A 21,481-nucleotide genomic window follows, 5' to 3' on the forward strand; every position below is an offset into this window, starting at 1 on the left:
TTTGTTTCAACTACATGCGTGAACATGTGCCAAGTCAAGCCACTTGAATCGTTCAAAGGAGGATACCACCCTATCATACCACATCACAACAATTTTAATAGCATGTTGGCACGCAAGGTAAACCATTATAAACTCCTAGCTAACTAAGCATGGCATAAGCAACTATAATCTCTAATTGTCATTGCAAACATGTTTCATTCATAATAGACTGAATCAGGAACGATGGACTAATCATATTTACAAAAACAAGATAGGTCGAGTTCATACCAGCTTCTCTCATCTCAATCAGTCCATCATATATCGTCATTATTGCCTTTCACTTGCACGACCGAACGGTGTGGATAATAATAATAGTGCACGTGCAATTGGACTAAGCTGGAATTTGCAAGCATTTAATACAAGGGAGAAGACAAGGTAATATGGGCTCTTGGTTAATTCAACAATTATGCATATGAGAGCCACTTCAACATTTTCATCAAGGTTTTCTCTTCTCGACCCCCAAAGAAAAGAAAAGAAATAAAACCATTTACACAGGAATGCTCCCAACAAGCAAAAGAAGAACGAGAAATCTTTTTGGGTTTTCTTTTGATTACTACTACTACAGGCATGGAAAGTAAATTAGCTATTTTTTTTTGGTTTTTCTTAAGGTTATTCAAACACACAAGAAGAAGCTTAGAAAAGAAAATGAACTAGCATGGATAGTACAATGAAAAAGTATGAGCACCGACAACTAGAATGAGTGTGTGAACATGAATGTAATGTCGGTGAGAAATACGTACTCCCCCAAGCTTAGGCTTTTGGCCTAAGTTGGTCTATGCCCATGGATCGGAGCTACTCTCTCCGGTGTACTGAGGAGGATTGTCGGGGTGCCACTGGTTGGCGATCTCTTCCGGGTCCCACTGATAAACAGACTGCCGATAAGGGTCAAGTGGTGGCTCTGGCTCAGCCTCTGGAGCAGGTGTCGCGCTCAAGTATGCATGAATAGCCTCCGGCAAAATGAGGTACTTGCCTGAAAATATGTTAAACAAAGAGGGCGCAGGCAAAGTAATAACCTGCCAATATTTTTTATCAAATATCATATTGTACTTAAGCAGTTTCTTCTTATTTTAATAATAAAATCATGTGCTACCATACTCTTATATTCTAGAAAAACAGAGGGCAGCAAATTTTCTTCTTTCTCATAATGCCTAATAGGTATATTAAAGTGTGCAGCAAGACGCGAAGCAAAGATGCCACCGAAGATGGGGCCCTTTGTACGGTTCAGACTTAACCATTTAGCAATGACCGAAACGATTCTGCATCTACTACTATTACTCCACACATCGACCGCTATCCAGCATGCATCTAGAGTATTAAGTTCATAAGAACAGAGTAACACATTAGGCAAGATGACATGATGTAGAGGGATAAACTCAAGCAATATGATATAAACCCCATCTTTTTACCCTCGATGGAAACAATACAATACGTGTCGGTTCCCTTTCTATCACTGGGATCGAGCACCGCAAGATTGAACCCAAAGCTAAGCACTTCTCCCATTGCAAGAAAGATCAATCTAGTAGGCCAAACTAAACCGATAATTCGAAGAGACTTGCAAAGATATCAAATCATGCATATAAGAATTCAGAGAAGAATCAAATATTGTTCATAGATAATCTTGATCATAAACCCACAATTCATCGGATCTCGACAAACACACCGCAAAAAGTATTACATCGAATAGATCTCCAAGAACATCGAGGAGAACTTTGTATTGAGAACCAAAGAGAGAGAAGAAGCCATCTAGCTAATAACTATGGACCCAAAGGTCTGTCGTAAACTACTCACACATCGTCGGAGAGGCATTGGTGTTGATGTAGAAGCCCTCCTTGATCAAATCCCCCTCCGGTAGATCGCCGGAAAAGGCCCCAAGATGGTATCTCACGGGTACAGAAGGTTGAGGCGGTGGAAAAGTGGTTTCGTGGCTCTCCTGGATGTTTTCAGGGTATAAGAGTATATATAGGCGAAAGAAGTAGGTCGGTGGAGCTACGAGGGGCCCACGAGGGTGGGGCGTGCCTCTACCCCCTGGTGTCGGATTTCGGGTTCCGGCAAAACCCTTGAGGTTCGAACACTGGGGTGCGCACGAAGATCTCACCTCCCTCTAGCTCGCTCGCATCTAGATCTCATGGCCTAGCTCGACGAACCCAAAGAACAAAGAGAAACAAGGTTTATACTGGTTCGGGCCACCGTTGTGGTGTAATACCCTACTCGAGTGTGGTGTGGTGGATTGCCTCTTGGGTTGAGGATGAACAGTTACAAGGGAAGAACAGCCTCGCGAGGAGAGGTGTTCTTGTGCTCAGTGAGCTTGAGTCAGGCTATGGATGGAATAGCTCTCCTCCCAGATGAGTTGCCTCCTACGGTGGTGGCTAGTCCTATTCATAGAGGCACTGGTCCTCTTCCCAAATATTGAGCGGGAAGGGATCCCACAACGGCCAAGTTTGAAGGGGGACAACGAGTACAAGCTATCCTGACTAAAGGTGGTCTTCGCCTGCCAAAGGCTCTGGTGATGACGCCGTCTTGGGCTCCACGGTGACCTCCGTCTTGCCGTCCTTCTGGTCTTGGTCTCATTGCACCGATATGGAAACCTTTGCCTGATGCCTCGGGACTCCTCGCCTGCGCTTGCCTCTTTAGCACCAAAGAGGAAACAAGGACACTGTGCGCGCTGGCGCCCGCCTGACCTTGGTCATCATGGCTTACATCACGGGGACCTGTGAGGTTCCCCTTGCCTTGATCTCTCCGACCCTCGCGAGCCTAGCCTGGTGAGGCTGCCCCCGAGGAGGTCTTGCGTCGTCCGCCTCGCGAGGCTTGGCCCCTCGCGAGGGTCTTGAGTGTTTGCTGGTGAAGATGGGCCGTACAGGGCCACTGGTGGAGCCACGCTGTGGGACGCAGGCAGGCAAGTCTGGGGACCCCCATTCCTAGAACACCGACAGTATCCCCCGAGCCCAAGGCGTGCTCGGACTTGGCTTCGGGGCGAAGCCAAAGGGCAAGTGCGGAGCGCCGCGGGCCCCAACAGCCTGCGGCCTTGGCCGACGCGTGGTGATTGATTGGACGTGGGCGTCTCCGCTTCCCGACGCTGCCTTGGCAACTGCCTGACTTGTCGAGTCCCTGCTGTATGCAAGGAAAAACCATCATTACCTGTAATCGTGGGGGTCGCTGGTTGGCCTTCTCCTGCTATAAATGAGGAGGGGGGCAGAGCCCCCGTCGCCCATCTCTTCCCGTTCTGCTCGTTTCTTCTCCCCTGCTCCTTGCTAGTAGTGTCACCCATGGGGCCCACGAAGAGGTTCTTGGCCGCAGAGAAGGGGAAGGCCCGCCAGGAGGGGCCCGGCTCACCGCCGCCCAAGAGGGGGCGTGGCCACCCCCACAAGCACACTGCGACCCTCGCCGTGGCCGCCCGCGGCCGCAGTGGCGCCTCTTCGCGTGGTGGGAGCCACCCACGTCGTGGCAGCCCCGTCGATGAAGGGAGGCGCGCCATAGTCGCGCGGCCTCCCCGGCGCGCTTCCACTCGGCGGAAGTGCTGCCGGAGTTCGTCGTGTGGTCAGAAAACCCGGCCGGCACCTGGCTTCAGCTCCCGCGCTCCTTCGCCGGTGAGCTGCCGGCCACAGGTCCAGGCGGGCTCTGGCTGTAGGCGGACGACTGCTGCAGCAAAGCTTCCTGGGTCACGGTCGAGGTCTCCATCGTGGGCAACGCAACCCTAGCCCGCGGCTGGCAGACATTTGCTCACACGCGCGGCCTGGGCAGGCGGTGCACCCTCCACTTTAAATACGACGGCGACGCGACCCTCTACGTGAGGGTGTTCGGAGAAGACGGTCGATGCGTCGGGTGCTGCCCCGAGGACAACGACGGTGAGGAGGTGCTCGGCCTTGGCGATGGCCGTGATGAGGGTGAGGATGGCCTTGCCCTCGGTGCTGGCCGCTGCTCGTCCAGCTACGATGGTTCTTCCTCAAGCGATAGCTCCAGTAGCGGCGGCTATGACCAGCCGCCGCACCCGCTTCGAGGGTGGCAGCGGGTCATCTCGTTGCCGCGCCCCGGTGAAGCGCGAGGAGGGGTCCGGCTAAGCCCAGGAGAGCGCCATTTACCCATCCCCGCGGGCGGCTGCAGGGCACGCGCCGCTTTTGTTTCATCCTTTCTTCCTGCATTAAGAGAGACAAGTATGTGGCCCCATAGGGGCGTGCAACGAACCATGATCTCCAAGTTGCCATGCCATGTTTATTTTTCCTATGTTATGTTGCAGCGTTAACGTTTCATGTAGATGCGTAGAAATAACTTAGCTCGACGCGCTTGAAGTAGTAGTTTCCGTCTCAGGAGGCGCGCATTAGTACCTGACGAGGCCTCCATGGCTCGGGAGGCGTCTGGGGACTGCAAAAAATTCATCAGGAAACTCTTATCCTCCGAGCTCTTTCGAGCCCTGGTCGTAGGCGTAGCCGGCCATGACCGAGCGCCTTGCATCGCGGTACCCGAGGGGCACAGATTGAGGAAGGAGCGCCAATTTGTGAGCTCGAGCGAGGGTGCCTTGCGAAGAACAGGAAAAACGCTCACGAAGGAGAACAGAAAAAACGCTCATGAGGGCCCCTGTCCAGCCCCCTCGCGAGGCATGCGAGGGAGAGAACGGGTCAAGACGGGGAACCGAGGGCAGAAAAAGGGGCAAAAAGCAGGGGAACCAACCAGCGAGGAACACCAGAAAGCAAATTCTCATTAGAGAGGGGCAAGCCAACTGCGGAAAGCAAATGAAAAGTTGCGTCCGGCACCTAGTCTAGTCTTCTTGTCTTCTCACCAGCGCGGAGCTAAGTGTTGCCACTAAGACGTGGGAGGGAGCCCCCGAGGCCTGAGGGCGGCACTCCGGAGACTCCGGGGCGTGTACAACCCCACTCGTTATTACGTGAGAGTGTCACGAGCGGAGACCTTCACAGGCACTGGGCCTTCTTCACAGGCACTGGGCCTTTCTTCACAGGCACAGGGCCTTTCTTCACAGGCACTGGGCCTTTCTTCATGGGTAGAACTTCCGGAGGTGCTGGATGTTCCAGGCGTTCTGGATGGGGGTCCCGTCCTGTGTCTCCAGGCGCGCGGCACCAGGCCTAGAGATGCGGGCGACCCGAAACGGGCCCTCCCACATGGGTGAGAGCTTGTGCAGCCCTTCCCTGGAGAGCACCCACCTCAGGACGAGGTCACCCACCTCGAGCGTCCTGGAGCGGACGCTGCGGCAGTGGTACCGCCGCAACGCCTGCTGGTACCTTGCTGTTGGGAATCGTAGCATAATTTTAAAATTTTCCTACGCTCACCAAGATGCATCTATGGAGTGTACTAGCAACGAGGGGAAGGGAGTGCATCTACATACCCTTGTAGATCGCGAGCGGAAGCGTTCCAATGAACGTGGATGACCGATGACCGAGTGCCGAACGGACGGCACCTCCGCGTTCAACACACGTACGGTGTAGCGACGTCTCCTCCTTCTTGATCCAGGAAGGGGGGAGGAGAGGTTGATGGAGATCCAGCAGCACAACGGCGTGGTGGTGGATGTAGCGGGTCTCCGGCAGGGCTTCGCCAAGCTTCTGCGAGAGAGAGAGAGAGGTGTTGCAGGGGAGGAGGGAGGCGACCAAGGCTGTAGGTTGCTGCCCTCCCTCCCCCCCTTTATATAGGCCCCCTGGGGGGGGGGGGCGCCGGCCCAGGGAGATGGGATCTCCAAGGGGGGGCGGCGGCCAAAGGGGGGGAAGGGGTGCCTTGCCCCCCAAGGCAAGGGGGAAGCTCCCCCTAGGGTTCCCAACCCTAGGCGCATGGGGGGAGGCCCAAGGGGGGCGCCCCAGCCCACTAAGGGCTGGCTCCCTTCCACTTTCAGCCCACGGGGCCCTCCGGGATAGGTGGGCCCACCCGGTGGACCCCCGGGACCCTTCCGGTGGTCCCGGTACAATACCGGTAACCCCCGAAACTTTCCCGGTGGCCGAAACTGGACTTCCTATATATAATTCTTCACCTCCGGACCATTCCGGAACCTCTCGTGACGTCCGGGATCTCATCCGGGACTCCGAACAACTTTCGGGTTTCCGCATACATATATCTCTACAACCCTAGCGTCACTGAACCTTAAGTGTGTAGACCCTACGGGTTCAGGAGACATGCAGACATGACCGAGACGCCTCTCCGGTCAATAACCAACAGCGGGATCTGGATACCCATGTAGGCTCCCACATGTTCCACGATGATCTCATCGGATGAACCACGGTGTCGAGGATTCAATCAATCCGTATGCAATTCCCTTTGTCAATCGGTATGTTACTTGCCCGAGATTCGATCGTCGGTATCCCAATACCTTGTTCAATCTCGTTACCGGCAAGTCTCTTTACTCGTACCGCAATGCATGATCCCGTGACTAACGCCTTAGTCACATAGAGCTCATTATGATGATGCATTACCGAGTGGGCCCAGAGATACCTCTCCGTCACACGGAGTGACAAATCCCAGTCTCGATCCGTGCCAACCCAACAGACACTTTCGGAGATACCCGTAGTGCACCTTTATAGTCACCCAGTTACGTTGTGACGTTTGGCACACCCAAAGCACTCCTACGGTATCCGGGAGTTGCACGATCTCATGGTCTAAGGAAAAGATACTTGACATTGGAAAAGCTCTAGCAAACGAAACTACACGATCTTTTATGCTATGCTTAGGATTGGGTCTTGTCCATCACATCATTCTCCTAATGATGTGATCCCGTTATCAATGACATCCAATGTCCATAGTCAGGAAACCATGACTATCTGTTGATCAACGAGCTAGTCAACTAGAGGCTTACTAGGGACACTTTGTGGTCTATGTATTCACACATTACGATTTCCGGACAATACAATTATAGCATGAATAATAGACAATTACCATGAACAAATAAATATAATAATAACCATTTATTATTGCCTCTAGGGCATATTTCCAACACTTGCGGCTCGGAGCGAGGCTTCACGGTGGCGTTCCTCCCCCAGCACGAGGTCCATCCCCCGCATGGCATCCTGTTGCGTTTCATCAAACGCCAGGACCCGCGCGGAGTGATGCCTAACCTCATGTGGGAGAACCGCTTCTGCTCCGTAGACGAGGAAGAACGGGGTCTCGCCTATTGGCTTGGTGGCGGTGGTGCGGATGAATTAAGACGAAAACGTGTGCCAACCCCTATGCATAGGTTCATGGGAGGAACCCGCAAGTTGATCACCAAAACATACATCAAGTGAATCACGTGATATCCCATTGTCACCACAGATACGCACGGCAAGACATACATCAAGTGTTCTCAAATCATTAAAGACTCAATCCGATAAGATTACTTCAAAGGGAAAACTCAATCCATTACAAGAGAGTAGAGGGGGAGAAGCAACATAAGATCCAACTATAATAGCAAAGCTCGCGATACATCAAGATCGTGCCAAATCAAGAACACGAGAGAGAGAGATCAAACACATAGCTACTGGTACATACCCTCAGCCCCGAGGGTGAATTACTCCCTCCTCGTCATGGAGAGCGCCGGGATGATGAAGATGGCCACCGGTGAGGGATCCCCCCTCCGGAAGGGTGCCGGAACAGGGTCTCGATTGGTTTTTGGTGGCTACAGAGGCTTGCGGCGGCGGAACTCCCGATCTATTCTGTTCCCCGACCGTTTTAGGGTATATGGATATATATAGGCGGAAGAAATACGTCAGGGGAGCCATGAGGGGCCCACGAGGGTGGTGGGCGCGCCCTAGGGGGGTGGGCGCACCCCCCTACCTCGTGGCTCCCTCGTTTCTTTCCTGACGTGCACTCCAAGTCTATCAGGTTGCTTTCCTTCCAAAAATAACTTCTCCAGAAGGTTTCATTCCGTTTCGACTTCGTTTGATATTCCTTTTCTTCGAAACACTGAAACAAGGGAAAAACAGGAACTGGCACTGGGCTCTGGGTCAATAGGTTAGTCCCAAAAATAATATAAAAGTGAATAATAAAGCCCAATAATGTCCAAAACAGAAGATAATATAGCATGGAGCAATCAAAAATTATAGATACGTTGGAGACGTATCAAGCATCCCCAAGCTTAATTCCTGCTCGTCCTCGAGTAGGTAAATGATAAAAATAGAATTTTTGATGCGGAGTGCTACTAGGCATAATTTCAATGTAATTATTCTTAATTGTGGTATGAATATTCAGATCCGAAAGATTCAAGATAAAAGTTCATATTGTCATGAAAACAATAATACTTCAAGCATACTAACAAAGTAATCATGTCTTCTCAAAATAACATGGCCAAAGAAAGTTATCCCTACAAAATCATATAGTCTGGCTATGCTCTATCTTCACCACACAAAATATTTAAATCATGCACAACCCCGATGACAAGCCAAGCAATTGTTTCATACTTTTGATGTTCTCAAACTTTTTCAATCTTCACGCAATACATGAGAGTGAGCCATGGACATAGCACTATAGGTGGAATAGAATGGTGGTTGTGGAGAAGACAAAAAGGGAGAAGATACTCACATCAACTAGGCGTATCAACGGGCTATGGAGATGCCCATCAATAGATATCAATGTGAGTGAGTAGGGATTGCCATGCAACGGATGCACTAGAGCTATAAGTATATGAAAGCTCAACAAAAGAAACTAAGTGGGTGTGCATCCAACTCGCTTGCTCACGAAGACCTAGGGCATTTTGAGGAAGCCCATCATTGGAATATACAAGCCAAGTTCTATAATGTAAAATTCCCACTAGTATATGAAAGTGACAACATAGGAGATTCTCTATCATGAAGATCATAGTGTTACTTTGAAGCACAAGTGTGGTAAAAGGATAGTAGCATTACCCCTTCTCTCTTTTTCTCTCTTTTTTATTTTTTTTATTTGGGTCTGTTCTCCTTTTTTTATGGCCTCTTTTTTTTAGTCCGGAGTCTCATCCCGACTTGTGGGGGAATCATAGTCTCCATCATCCTTTCCTCACTGGGACAATGCTCTAATAATGATGATCATCACACTTTTATTTACTTACAACTCAAGAATTATAACTCAATACTTAGAACAAGATATGACTCTATATGAATGCCTCCGGCGGTGTACCGGGATGTGCAATGACTCATGAGTGACATTTATGAAAGAATTATGAACGGTGGCTTTGCCACAAATACGATGTCAACTACATGATCATGCAAAGCAATATGACAATGATGAAGCGTGTCATAATAAATGGAACGGTGGTAAGTTGCATGGCAATATATCTCGGAATGGCTATGGAAATGCCATGATAGGTAGGTATGGTGGCTATTTTGAGGAAGGTATATGGTGGGTGTATGATACTGGCGAAAAGTGCGCGGTATTAGAGAGGCTAGCAATGGTGGAAGGAGGAAAAGTGCGTATAATCCATGGACTCAACATTAGTCATAAAGAACTCATATACTTATTGCAAAAATCTATTAGTTATTGAAACAAAGTACTACGCGCATGCCCCTAGGGGGATAGATTGGTAGGAAAAGACCATCGCTCGTCCCCGACCGCCACTCATAAGGAGGACAATCAATAAATAAATCATGCTCTGACTTCATCACATAACAGTTCACCATACGTGCATGCTACGGGAATCACAAACTTTAACACAAGTATCTCTCAAATTCACAACTACTCAACTAGCATGGCTCTAATATCACCATCTTCATATCTCAAAACAATTATCAAGCATCAAACTTCTCATAGTATTCAACACACTCATAAGATTTTTTTTACTAATCTTGAATGCCTAGCATTGTTAAAGCAAACTACCATGCTGTTTTGTAGGACTCTCAAAATAATCTAAGTGAAGCATGAGAGTTCATCTATTTCTTCAAAATAAAACCACCATTGTGCTCTAAAAGATATAAGTGAAGCACTAGAGTAAACAACAAACTACTCCGAAAGATATAAGTGAAGATCAATGAGTAGTCGAATAATTATGCAACTATGTGAAGACTATCTAACATTTAAGAATTTCAGATCTTGGTATTTTATTCAAACAGCAAGCAAAACAAAAGAAAATAAAAGGGCCATTTGCATTTTTGTCCCTAACTCGAACCACCTAATCAGATATACCCCTAATTTGAAAGCCTGCTCAAAAATGCCCCTCCGCCGTTAGGTGCCCTTACAGAAATGCCCTTCCATGCCGTTACCGTCCGGTCAAAGAGCTTTGACCGCTATCTGGCTGTTTCTTTGACATTTTTGGCCATGTGTCCATGTGCCACTTACCGGTGGGTCCCACTCTCAAAAAATAAAATGAAAAACACTTTCTCTCACCCTCTCTCTCTCTCACACACACACTTACATGTGGGGCCAGTCTAAAAAAAGAAAAGGAAAAAAGGACTTTTCAAACAGATATTGGGCCCACATGTCATTGCCTTATTAGTATTTTCCGGAAATATTTTGTTTAATTAGTGCTTTAATTAATTCTTAACTGTGGATTGGGTCGACGGTGGCCGGCGGCGACCAAATCCCGTGGCAGAGGCACGCCGGGATGCTGCGAGGAGGACGGCCGAGGGAACTAGGCTATAGGCATGGCTCTACCGCATCCAGGGATGTGGTCGTCGGACCATATGGTCGCCGGAGCAAACGGCGGCGACCATTCCCGCGGGGGCTCCGGGCGACGCAAGTGGGGCAGCAACCATGCGAGGGGTAGAGAGAGGGGAACGGTTTGTGTCACAATAGGGAGCACACTTGGAGCACGATGGCGACGCCGCTGGGGCTCGAAGGTGACCGAAGCGATGACTTCGACGATGGCGGCCATGGAAGAGCTCGGAGCTCATGGGGAAGACAAGCCGAGGTCATGGAGCTTGCTATGGAGGACTCCCAAGTCTTCTGTGGTGCATAAGGATGCCATAGGAGCCGCCGGGATCGACCGACGTGCTTCAACGGAGTTGAATCGAAGGCGGCGGTCCGAGCTCAGAGGCGGGGAAGATGCGTTGTGGCGCTCTGTGCTGGACATCTCTGGTCAAAACCGTCAGCTGGTTGGACAAGGTCATGGCATATGAGCTTCCTGGCGAGGTAGCGGCGCTTCAAGTTGCCGTTGGCCACGTCCTTGACTGACGCCGGCGACGGGGCACTCGCTGGCGTGCTTGCGTGAGAGGGCGGGAGAGGAACGAGGGCGGGCGACGGAGAGAGCATGAGGTACAGAGGACTACGGCGTCAGGGGAGGCCAGCGACAGAGCCGGTGGCCGTTCAGTACTCTCGCCGGAGTTGAGAGGTAGTGGCCGTCGGCCCATCGTTCGGCAGGGGGGGAGAGAGAGAGAGGTGAGAGAGATAGTGTTTCCTTATTATTTTTTCTATGAATGAGGGGGCCCACATGTAAGTGTGTGTGAGAGAGAGGGGGTGAGAGAAAGTGTTTTTCATTTTATGTTTTAAGAGTGGGACCCACCAGTAAGTGGCACATGGACACAGGGGCAAAAATGTCAAAGAAACGGTCAGATAGCGGTCAAAGCCCTTTGACCGGACGGAAACGGCACGGAAGGGCATTTCTATAATGGCACCTAATGGCAGAGGGGCAAATTTGAGCAGACTTCGAAATTAGGGGCAAATCTGAGTAGTGGGTTCAAGTTAGGGACACAGATGTAAAAGACCCAAAATAAAATGACGCTCCAAGCAAAACACATATCATGCGGTGAATAAAAATATAGCTCCAAGTAAAGTTACCGATGGATGAGGACGAAAGAGGGGATGCCTTCTGGGGCATCCCCAAGCTTAGATGCTTGGTTATCCTTGAATATTACCTTGGGGTGCCTTGGGCATCCCCAAGCTTAGGCTCCTGCCACTCCTTATTCCATAGTCCATCGAATCTTTACCCAAAACCTGAAAACTTCACAACACAAAACTCAACAGAAAACTCGTAAGCTCCGTTAGCGAAAGAAAACGAAACACCACTTCAAGGTACTGTAATGAACTCATTCTTTATTTATATTGGTGTTAAACCTACTGTATTCCAAATTCTCTATGGTTTATAAACTATTTTACTAGCCATAGAGTCATCAAAATAAGCAAACAACACACGAAAAACAGAATCTGTCAAAAACAGAACAGTCTGTAGTAATCTGTAACTAACGCAAACTTATGGAACTCCAAAAATTCTAAAATAAATTGGTGGACCTGAGGAATTTGTCTAGTAATCATCTGCAAAAAGAATCAACTAAATAGCACCCTCCAGTAAAAAGTTTTGGCTAATCTCGTGAGCGCTAAAGTTTCTGTTTTTTACAGCATGATCATAAAGACTTCACCCAAGTCTTCCCAAAGGTTCTACTTGGCACAAACACTAATTAAAACATAAAACCACATCTAAGCAGAATCTAGATGGATTATTTATTACTAAACAGAACCAAAAAGCAAAGAACTAAAAATAAAAATTGGGTTGCCTCCCAACAAGCGATATCGTTTAACGCCCCTAGCTAGGCATGATGATTTCAATGATGCTCACATAAGACATAAGAATTGAAACATAAAGAGAGCATCATGAAGAATATGACTAGCACATTTAAGTCTAACCCACTTCCTATGCATAGGGATTTTGTGAGCAAGCAACTTATGGGAACAATAATCAACTAGCATAGGAAGGCCAAACAAGCATAACTTCAAGATTTTAAGCACATAGAGAGGAAACTTGATATTATTGCAATTCCTACAAGCATACATTCCTCATAATAACTTTCAGTAGCATCATGAATGAATTAAACAATATAACCAGCACCTAAAGCATTCTTTTCATGATCTAAAAGCATAGAAAATTTACTACTCTCCACACAAGCAAAATTATCCTCATTTGGAATAGTGGGAGTATCATAAGAGACTTGAATAATATAAATTGTTTCCACATTAAAAGAGTAATGTTCAGAAAAAGGGTAATCATAATCATGACAAGTTTTATAAATATAATCATCACTACTTCTTATAGCATAAGTTTGATCACAATAATCATCATAAGTAGCAACTTTGTTCTCATCATAATCGATTGAAACCTCTTCCAAAATAGTGGATACATCACTAAATAAAGTCATGACCTCTCCAAATCCACTTTCATAAATATTAAAAGATTCAACACCCTCCAAAATAGTGGGATCATTACTTCCTAAAGTTGGCACTCTTCCAAACCCACTTTCATAAATATAATCATCATAAGTAGGAGGCATGCTATCATCATAACAAATTTGCATATCAAAACTTGGGAGACTAAAAATATCATCTTCATTAAGCATAGCATCCCCAAACTTGGGACAAACATTAATTGCAGCAAATATATTCTCAAAAACATCATCTTCATCAAGCATAGCATCCCCAAGCTTGGGCCTTTTCATATCATAAGCATAATCACTCTCATCATCAATAGTATGGATAGCACCAATAGTATAGCAATTGTCATATTCCAAGCAAGTGCCAAAAAGATTTTCAAGATCACAAGAAGTATCATTATCTTCCCAATCATAATCATCACAACAAGCAATAGGCATAATGAGATTATCATCAAGTGCATCATCTTCATTTTCATGAGGCACAACAATAATAGGAGCAACATTATTTGGGGGAGATATATTTTACTTCTCTTCCTTTTTCTCTTCTTCTTCTTCACCTCATGTGTGGGTTCAATCCTCTTTTGGGAGCTCCTTATTGATGAGATTGGTTGAATAGAAAGCTCCTCCTCGTTACCTGATTCATCATAAGAAATAATAGGAGGATATTGGGAAGTCTCTTCCCTTTCGTTAGCGTTCTCTTCATCTTCTATTTGTTTACTTTTCTTTATGTAATTGGCGATATAAGGATTTTCAATGCAATTCACCGCACAATACATATAAATTTCCTCTAGATCAAAACCAAGAAGTTTATAACGAGCAAATTCCGGAAGATGCCTAGTTATATGTTTCATTTCTTCGCAACCCATAAGCAAGCTAAGTTCATTATAATGTGCAAGGGAAATCGACTCATCACAATTTTTGGACACGATTAGATCATGAAACAATTTGCATCGGATAGCTAAATGACCACTTTCATTGCAAAGTTCACAAGTACGGGCAAGAAAATTTAAATTTTCAGCACAAACATCTAGCCTTTCTTGCATCAATTTAGTTTCTAAATGCTTATGCCTCTTGCAATATATATCTTCCCTATTTGGTGTGTACTTGCAAACCCAATGCACTCCACAAAAATTGACATGTTTATAGGAGGCATTTTCATAATAACTAGTGCAATCATCATTAGTACTATGGATATTCAAAGAGTTCATACTAACAACATTGCAATCATGCTCATTATGCAAAGATTTAGTGCCAAACATTTTAATGCATTCTTCTTCTAACACTTTGGCACAATTTTCCTTTCCATCATACTCACGAAAGATATTAAAAAGATGAAGCGTATGAGACAAACTCAATTCCATTTTTTTGTAGTTTTCTTTTATAAAATAAACTAGTGATAAAACAAGAAACTAAAAGATTCGATTGCAAGATCTAAAGATATACCTTCAAGCACTCACCTCCCCGGCAACGGCGCCAGAAAAGAGCTTAGTTGACGGGGTGTGAGTGCCGCTTACCTAGCCTCCCCGGCAACGGCGCCAGAAAAGAGCTTGATGTCTACTACGCAACCTTCTCCTTGTAGACGTAGTTGGGCCTCCAAGTGTAGAGGTTTGTAGGACAGTAGCAAATTTACCTCAAGTGGATGACCTAAGGTTTATCAATCCGTGGGAGGTGTAGGATGAAGATGGTCTCTCTCAAGCAACCCTGCAACCAAATAACAAAGAGTCTGTTGTGTCCCCAACACACCCAATACAATGGTAAATTGTATAGGTGCACTAGTTCGGCGAAGAGAAGGTGATACAAGTGCAATATGGATGATAGATATAAGTATTTGTAATATGAAACTATAAAAACAGCAAGGTAACAAGTGGTAAAAGTGAGCGTAAACGGTATTGCAATGCTTGGAAACAAGGCCTAGGGTTCATACTTTCACTAGTGCAAGTTCTCTCAACAATAATAACATAATTGGATCATATAACTATCCCTCAACATGCAACAAAGAGTCACTCCAAAGTCACTAATAGTGGAGAACAAACGAAGAGATTATGGAAGGGTACGAAACCACCTCAAAGTTATTCTTTCCAATCAATCCGTTGGGCTATTCCTATAAGTGTCACAAACAGCCCTAGAGTTCGTACTAGAATAACACCTTAAGACACAAATCAACCAAAACCCTAATGTCACCTAGATACTCCAATGTCACCTCAAGTATCCGTGGGTATGATTATACGATATGCATCACACAATCTCAGATTCATCTATTCAACCAACACATAGAACCTCAAAGAGTGCCCCAAAGTTTCTACCGGAGAATCAAGACGAAAACGTGTGCCAACCCCTATGCATAGGTTCATGGGCGGAACCCGCAAGTTGATCACCAAAACATACATCAAGTGAATCACGTGATATCCCATTGTCACCACAGATACGCACGGCAAGACATACATCAAGTGTTCTCAAATCATTAAAGACTCAATCCGATAAGATTACTTCAAAGGGAAAACTCAATCCATTACAAGAGAGTAGAGGGGGAGAAGCAACATAAGATCCAACTATAATAGCAAAGCTCGCGATACATCAAGATCGTGCCAAATCAAGAACACGAGAGAGAGAGATCAAACACATAGCTACTGGTACATACCCTCAGCCCCGAGGGTGAACTACTCCCTCCTCGTCATGGAGAGCGCTGGGATGATGAAGATGGCCACCGGTGAGGGATCCCCCCTCCGGCAGGGTGCCGGAACAGGGTCCCGATTGGTTTTTGGTGGCTACAGAGGCTTGCGGTGGCGGAACTCCCGATCTATTCTGTTCCCCGATCGTTTTAGGGTATATGGATATATATAGGCGGAAGAAGTACGTCAGGGGAGCCACAAGGGGCCCACGAGGGTGGAGGGCGCGCCCTAGGGGGGTGGGCGCGCCCCCTACCTCGTGGCTCCCTCGTTTCTTTCCGGACGTGCACTCCAAGTCTATCAGGTTGCTTTCCTTCCAAAAATAACTTCTCCAGAAGGTTTCATTCCGTTTCGACTTCGTTTGATATTCCTTTTCTTCGAAACACTCAAACAAGGGAAAAAACAGGAACTGGCACTGGGCTCTGGGTCAATAGGTTAGTCCCAAAAATAATATAAAAGTGAATAATAAAGCCCAATAATGTCCAAAATAGAAGATAATATAGCATGGAGCAATCAAAAATTACAGATACGTTGGAGACGTATCAGTGGGCTCATGTCTTCGATCGCCTTGACCTTCTCTGGGTTGGCCTCGATCCCCCTATGGGACATGAGAAAGCCTAGCAACTTGTCGGAAGGGATACCAAACATGCACTTCTCCGGGTTGAGCCGCAAGTGCACCTGTGGCAGACTCGCGAAGGTCTCCTCCAGGTCCTAAATCAAAGTTCTTGCCTCCCGAGATTTCACCACAATGTCGTTGACATAAGCCTCAGCATTTCTCCCCGAGCTGCCGCCCCAAGGCGATGTGCATCAACCGCTGAAAGGTTGCCCCTGCATTGCGCAGTCCGAATGGCATGCAAGTGTAGCAGTATACCCCGCATGGGGTCAAGAAGGCCGTCTTCTCCACATCTTCTACCGCCATCTTGATCTGGTGGTAGCCTGAGAACGTATCTAGGAAACATAGCAGGTCGCACTCGGCGGTGGAGTCGACAATCTGGTCGATGCGCGGCAGCGGGAATGGGTCTTGAGGGCAGGCCTTGTTGAGGTTGGTGAAATCGACGCACATGCGCTCCTTTCCTCCTTTCTTCGGCACGACGATGGGGTTCGCGAGCCATTCTGGGTACCGGACCTCGCGAATGACGCCTGCTGCCTCCAACTTGCGAGTTTCCTGGACGATGAACGACTGCTTCTCTGTGGTTTGTCGCCGCGCCCTCTGCTTCACAGGGCGCACGTTGGGGCATACCTTTAGATGATGCTGAATCACTTCTCTTGGGACCCCAACTAGTTGCTTGGGCTCCTAGGCGAACACTTCCTTGTTCGCCCGGAGGAAGTCCACCAACTCCCTTTCTTGATTTGGGGCGAGGTCGGCGCCTATGGTGAAGGTGGCGCCCGAGGCCCCGTCCTCGTCGACCGGTATTTGCTTCGTCTTGGCCTGGCCTTGAGTGAATTGCTACTTCTTCTTGGTTGGCGCAGCCCCCTTGGCCCTGGGCGTGGCTTTGTCGGCCGGGCAAGCTGCCGCCGTGGCCCTGAAAGCGAGTTTGAGGGCAGCCAAGGCTTCCTTGGTGTCTCCTGCCACCGTGAGGACACCCTTGCTTCCAAGCATCTTCATGAGTTTGTAGGCGGGGTGAGTAGCTACCATAAACTGGGCCAGCGCCGGGTACCCGAGGATGGCGTTGTACGGTAAGTCGACGCGGGTGATGTCGAAGTCGATTAGCTCGGTGCGGTAGTTGTCGCGGGTACCGAAGGTCATGGGGAGACGGATCTGCCCCAAGGGATTGGAGGAGCCGCCGCCAACCCTGGAGAAGGGCTTGCTGGGGCGGAGCCGCTCAAGCGGTACAAGAAGGAGGCTAAAAGCCTCCACAGAGAGCACGTTGAGGCCGGCGCCGCCATCGATGAGGGTCTTGGTAACGACTACGCTGCAGATGGTGGGCGTGCAAAGTATCGGGAGCACGCTCGAGCCAACGGTGGTGACTGGGTGATCCCCCGAGTCGAAGATCAGGTCGGCCTTGGGCGCCGCCCAACTCGGGGGAGCCCCCTGCCGCGTGGAGGCGGCGCCGATCTGGCGAAAGAACAACTTGGCGTGACAGTCTGAGGGTGGCGCCTGTGAGCCACCGAGGAGAGCTGCGACGACGGGGGGTGCAGGTTCCCCAAAGCGCGCGATGAAGAGGTTGCGCAGCTCCCCCTAGGAAGCCATGGAAGATCCCGGCAGATGGAGGAGCCAGGCGCGCGGCACACCAGCTAGGGCCATGGGGAGCCAGTTGGCCATGACCTTCTCGTCGCCCCCGGCCTCCAGGACGGCCTCCTCGTACGCTAGCAGGAAAGCCGACGGGTCAGCCGCGCCGTTGTAGTGCGGTGGCATCTCCTACTTGAACTTGGGCGGCCACTGCACCTGCCGTAAGGCGGTGGCCAAGGCTCGGAGCCCCCCGGCCCTGCCACGGGCATCAGTCGTCGCAGCCGGAAGAGCAGCGCCGTCCATGGGGGTGAAGCGAGGTGGTGGAGGAGCGTGGATCGATGGAAGGAAGATTTCGGCACACCCCTACCTGGCACGCCAAATGTCGGATTTTGGGTTCCGGCAAAACCCTTGAGGTTTGAACACTGGGGTGCGCATGCAGATCTCACCTCCCTCTAGCTCGCTCGCATCTAGATCTCATGGCCTAGCTCGACGAACCCAAAGAACAAAGAGACACAAGGTTTATACTGGTTCGGGCCACCGTTGTGGTGTAATACCCTACTCGAGTGTGGTGTGGTGGATTGCCTCTTGGGCTGAGGATGAATAGTTACAAGGGAAGAACAGCCTCGCGAGGAGAGGTGTTCTTGTGCTCGGTGAGCTTGAGTGAGGCTACAGATGGAATGGCTCTCCTCCCAGATGAGTTGCCTCCTACGGTGGTGGCTAGTCCTATTCATAGAGGCCCTGGTCCTCTTCCCAAATATTGAGCGGGAAGGGATCCCACAACGGCCAAGTTTGAAGGGGGACAGTGAGTACAAGCTATCCTGACTAAAGGTGGTCTTCGCCTGCCAAAGGCTCTGGTGATGACGCCATCTTGGGTTCCACGGTGACCTCCGTCTTGCCGTCCTTCTGGTCTTGGTCTCGTTGCACCGATATGGAAACCTTTGCCTGATGCCTCAGGACTCCTCGCCTGCGCTTGCCTCTTTAGCAGCAGAGAGGAAACGAGGACACTGTGCGCGCTGGCGCCCGCCTGGCCTTGGTCGTCATGGCTTACGTCACAGGGACATCGCGAGGTTCCCCTTGTCTTGATCTCTCCGCCCCTCGCGAGCCTAGCCTGGTGAGGCTGCCCCCGAGGAGGCCTTGCGTCGTCCGCCTCGCGAGGGTCTTGAGTGTTTGCTGGTGAAGATGGGCCGTACAGGGCCGCTGGTGGAGCCACGCCATGGGCCGCAGGCAGGCAAGTCTGGGGACCCCCGTTCCCAGAACGCCGACACCTGGGCGCGCCCTCCTGCCTCGTGGCCGCCTCGTTGCATCTCTGACTTCCACTCGAAGTCTCCTGGATTGTGTTTGTTCCAAGAAAGATCCCCGCGAAGGTTTCGTTCCGTTTGGATTCCATTTGATATTCCTTTTCTGCGAAACACCGAAATAGGCAAAAAAACAGCAACTGGCACTGGGCCTCCGGTTAATAGGTTAGTCCCAAAAATAATATAAAAGAGCATATTAAAGCCCATTAAACATCGCAAATAGATAATATAATAGCACGGAATAATCAAAAATTATAGATACGTTGGAGACGTATCAAGCATCCCCAAGCTTAATTCCTGCTCGTCCTCGAGTAGGTAAATGATAAAAACAGAATTTTTGATGTGGAATGCTACCTAGCATAATTTTCAATGTAATTTTCTTTATTGTGGCATGAATGTTCAGATCCGAAAGATTCAAGACAAAAGTTTAATATTGACATAAAAATAATAATACTTCAAGCATACTAACTAAGCAATTATGTCTTCTCAAAATAACACAACCAAAGAAAGCTTATCCCTACAAAATCATATAGTTTGGCCATGCTCCATCTTCGTTACACAAAATGCTCAAATCATGCACAACCCCGATGACAAGCCAATCAATTGTTTCATACTTTAGTATTCTCAAACTTTTTCAACTTTCACGCAATACATGAGCGCGAGCCATGGACATAGCACTATGGGTGGAATAGAATATGATGATAGAGGTTGTGTGGAGAAGAGAAAAAGGAGAAAGTCTCACATCGACGCCGCTAATCAACGGGCTATGGAGATGCCCATCAATTGATGTCAATGCGAGGAGTAGGGATTGCCATGCAACGGATGCACTAGAGCTATAAATGTATGAAAGCTCAACAAAAGAAACTAAGTGGGTATGCATCCAACTTGCTTGCTCACGAAGACCTAGGGCATTTGAGGAAGCCCATTGTTGGAATATACAAGCCAAGTTCTATAATGAAAAATTCCCACTAGTATATGAAAGTGACAAAATAAGAGACTCTCTATCATGAAGATCATGGTGCTATTTTGAAGCACAAGTGTGGAAAAAGGATAGTAGCATTGTCCCTTCTCTCTTTTTCTCTCATTTTTTTGGGCCTTCTCTTTTTTTATTTGGCCTTTCTCTTTTTTTTGGCCTTTTCTTTTTTTCCTCACACGGGACAATGCTCTAATAATGATGATCATCACACTTCTATTTAATTACAACTCAAGGATTACAACTCGATACTAGAAGAAAATATGACTCTATATGAGTGCCTCCGACGGTGTACCGGGATAGACAATGAATCAAGAGTGACATGATTGAAAAATTATGCATGGTGGCCTTGCCACAAATAGGATGTCAACTACATGATCATGCAAGGCAATATGACAATGATGAAGCGTGTCATAATAAACGGAACGGTGGAAAGTTGCATGGCAATATATCTCGGAATGGCTATGGAAATGCCATAATAGGTAGGTATGGTGGCTGTTTTGAGGAAGATATAAGGAGGTTTATGTGTGATAGAGCGTATCATATCACGGGGTTTGGATGCACCAGCGGGGTTTGGATGCACGGTAACGAAGAGGCTAGCAATGATGGAAGGGTGAGAGTGCGTATAATCCATGGACCCAACATTAGTCGTAAAGAACTCACATACTTTGTCGGTGGGAACGACACCTATGGGATCACAAGAGTCCCTACTACGGTTGGTGGGGCGCGGGGTCGTGAGAAGAGCAGGTCTAACAGGAAGCACACGGATCGTTTACCCAGGTTCGGGCCGCAAAGGTGCGTAATACCCTACTCCTGCTTTGGTGGATGTATTGAGTGTTCTGGTGTTCTTGAGCTAGCTACGGGGTGCAACTTGCCCAAAAGAGCCGAATCCCTCTCCAGTATGCCATGGGCCTCCTTTTATAGTCGAAAGGGGCCGCCACAGTGGCACACAGGAGGTGGAAAGGTCTACAGTCCTGCAAGCTTATCGCCCGTATTACAGGACAAGACGCATTTAATGTGTTGCTTAGGTGTCCCTTAGCTTTATCGGGGACGGGAACGAGGCCCGTCCCGTTCGTCGCCGCCTCGCCTTGCTTCGACACGCGCCCAGGCCAGCGATGCATGCGGCGCCATGTAGGCAGGCAGGCAACTCAGGTGGCACGGTGGTAGGGTCTTCATGAAGATCTGCATGCCACCACGCAGGTGCTTTCTGAGTTGGCGTAGAGGCCGCCCGTCGCCACGCAGGTGCCTGCCCAGCTGGTTGAGCTAGCAGCTGCTTGGGGACGGCGATGGAGTCTTGGTCGACGCGGGCCTAGCTGTGGCCCCGC

Source organism: Triticum aestivum, chromosome 1D (assembly GCF_018294505.1).
Source record: "Triticum aestivum cultivar Chinese Spring chromosome 1D, IWGSC CS RefSeq v2.1, whole genome shotgun sequence".
NCBI lineage: Eukaryota > Viridiplantae > Streptophyta > Magnoliopsida > Poales > Poaceae > Triticum > Triticum aestivum.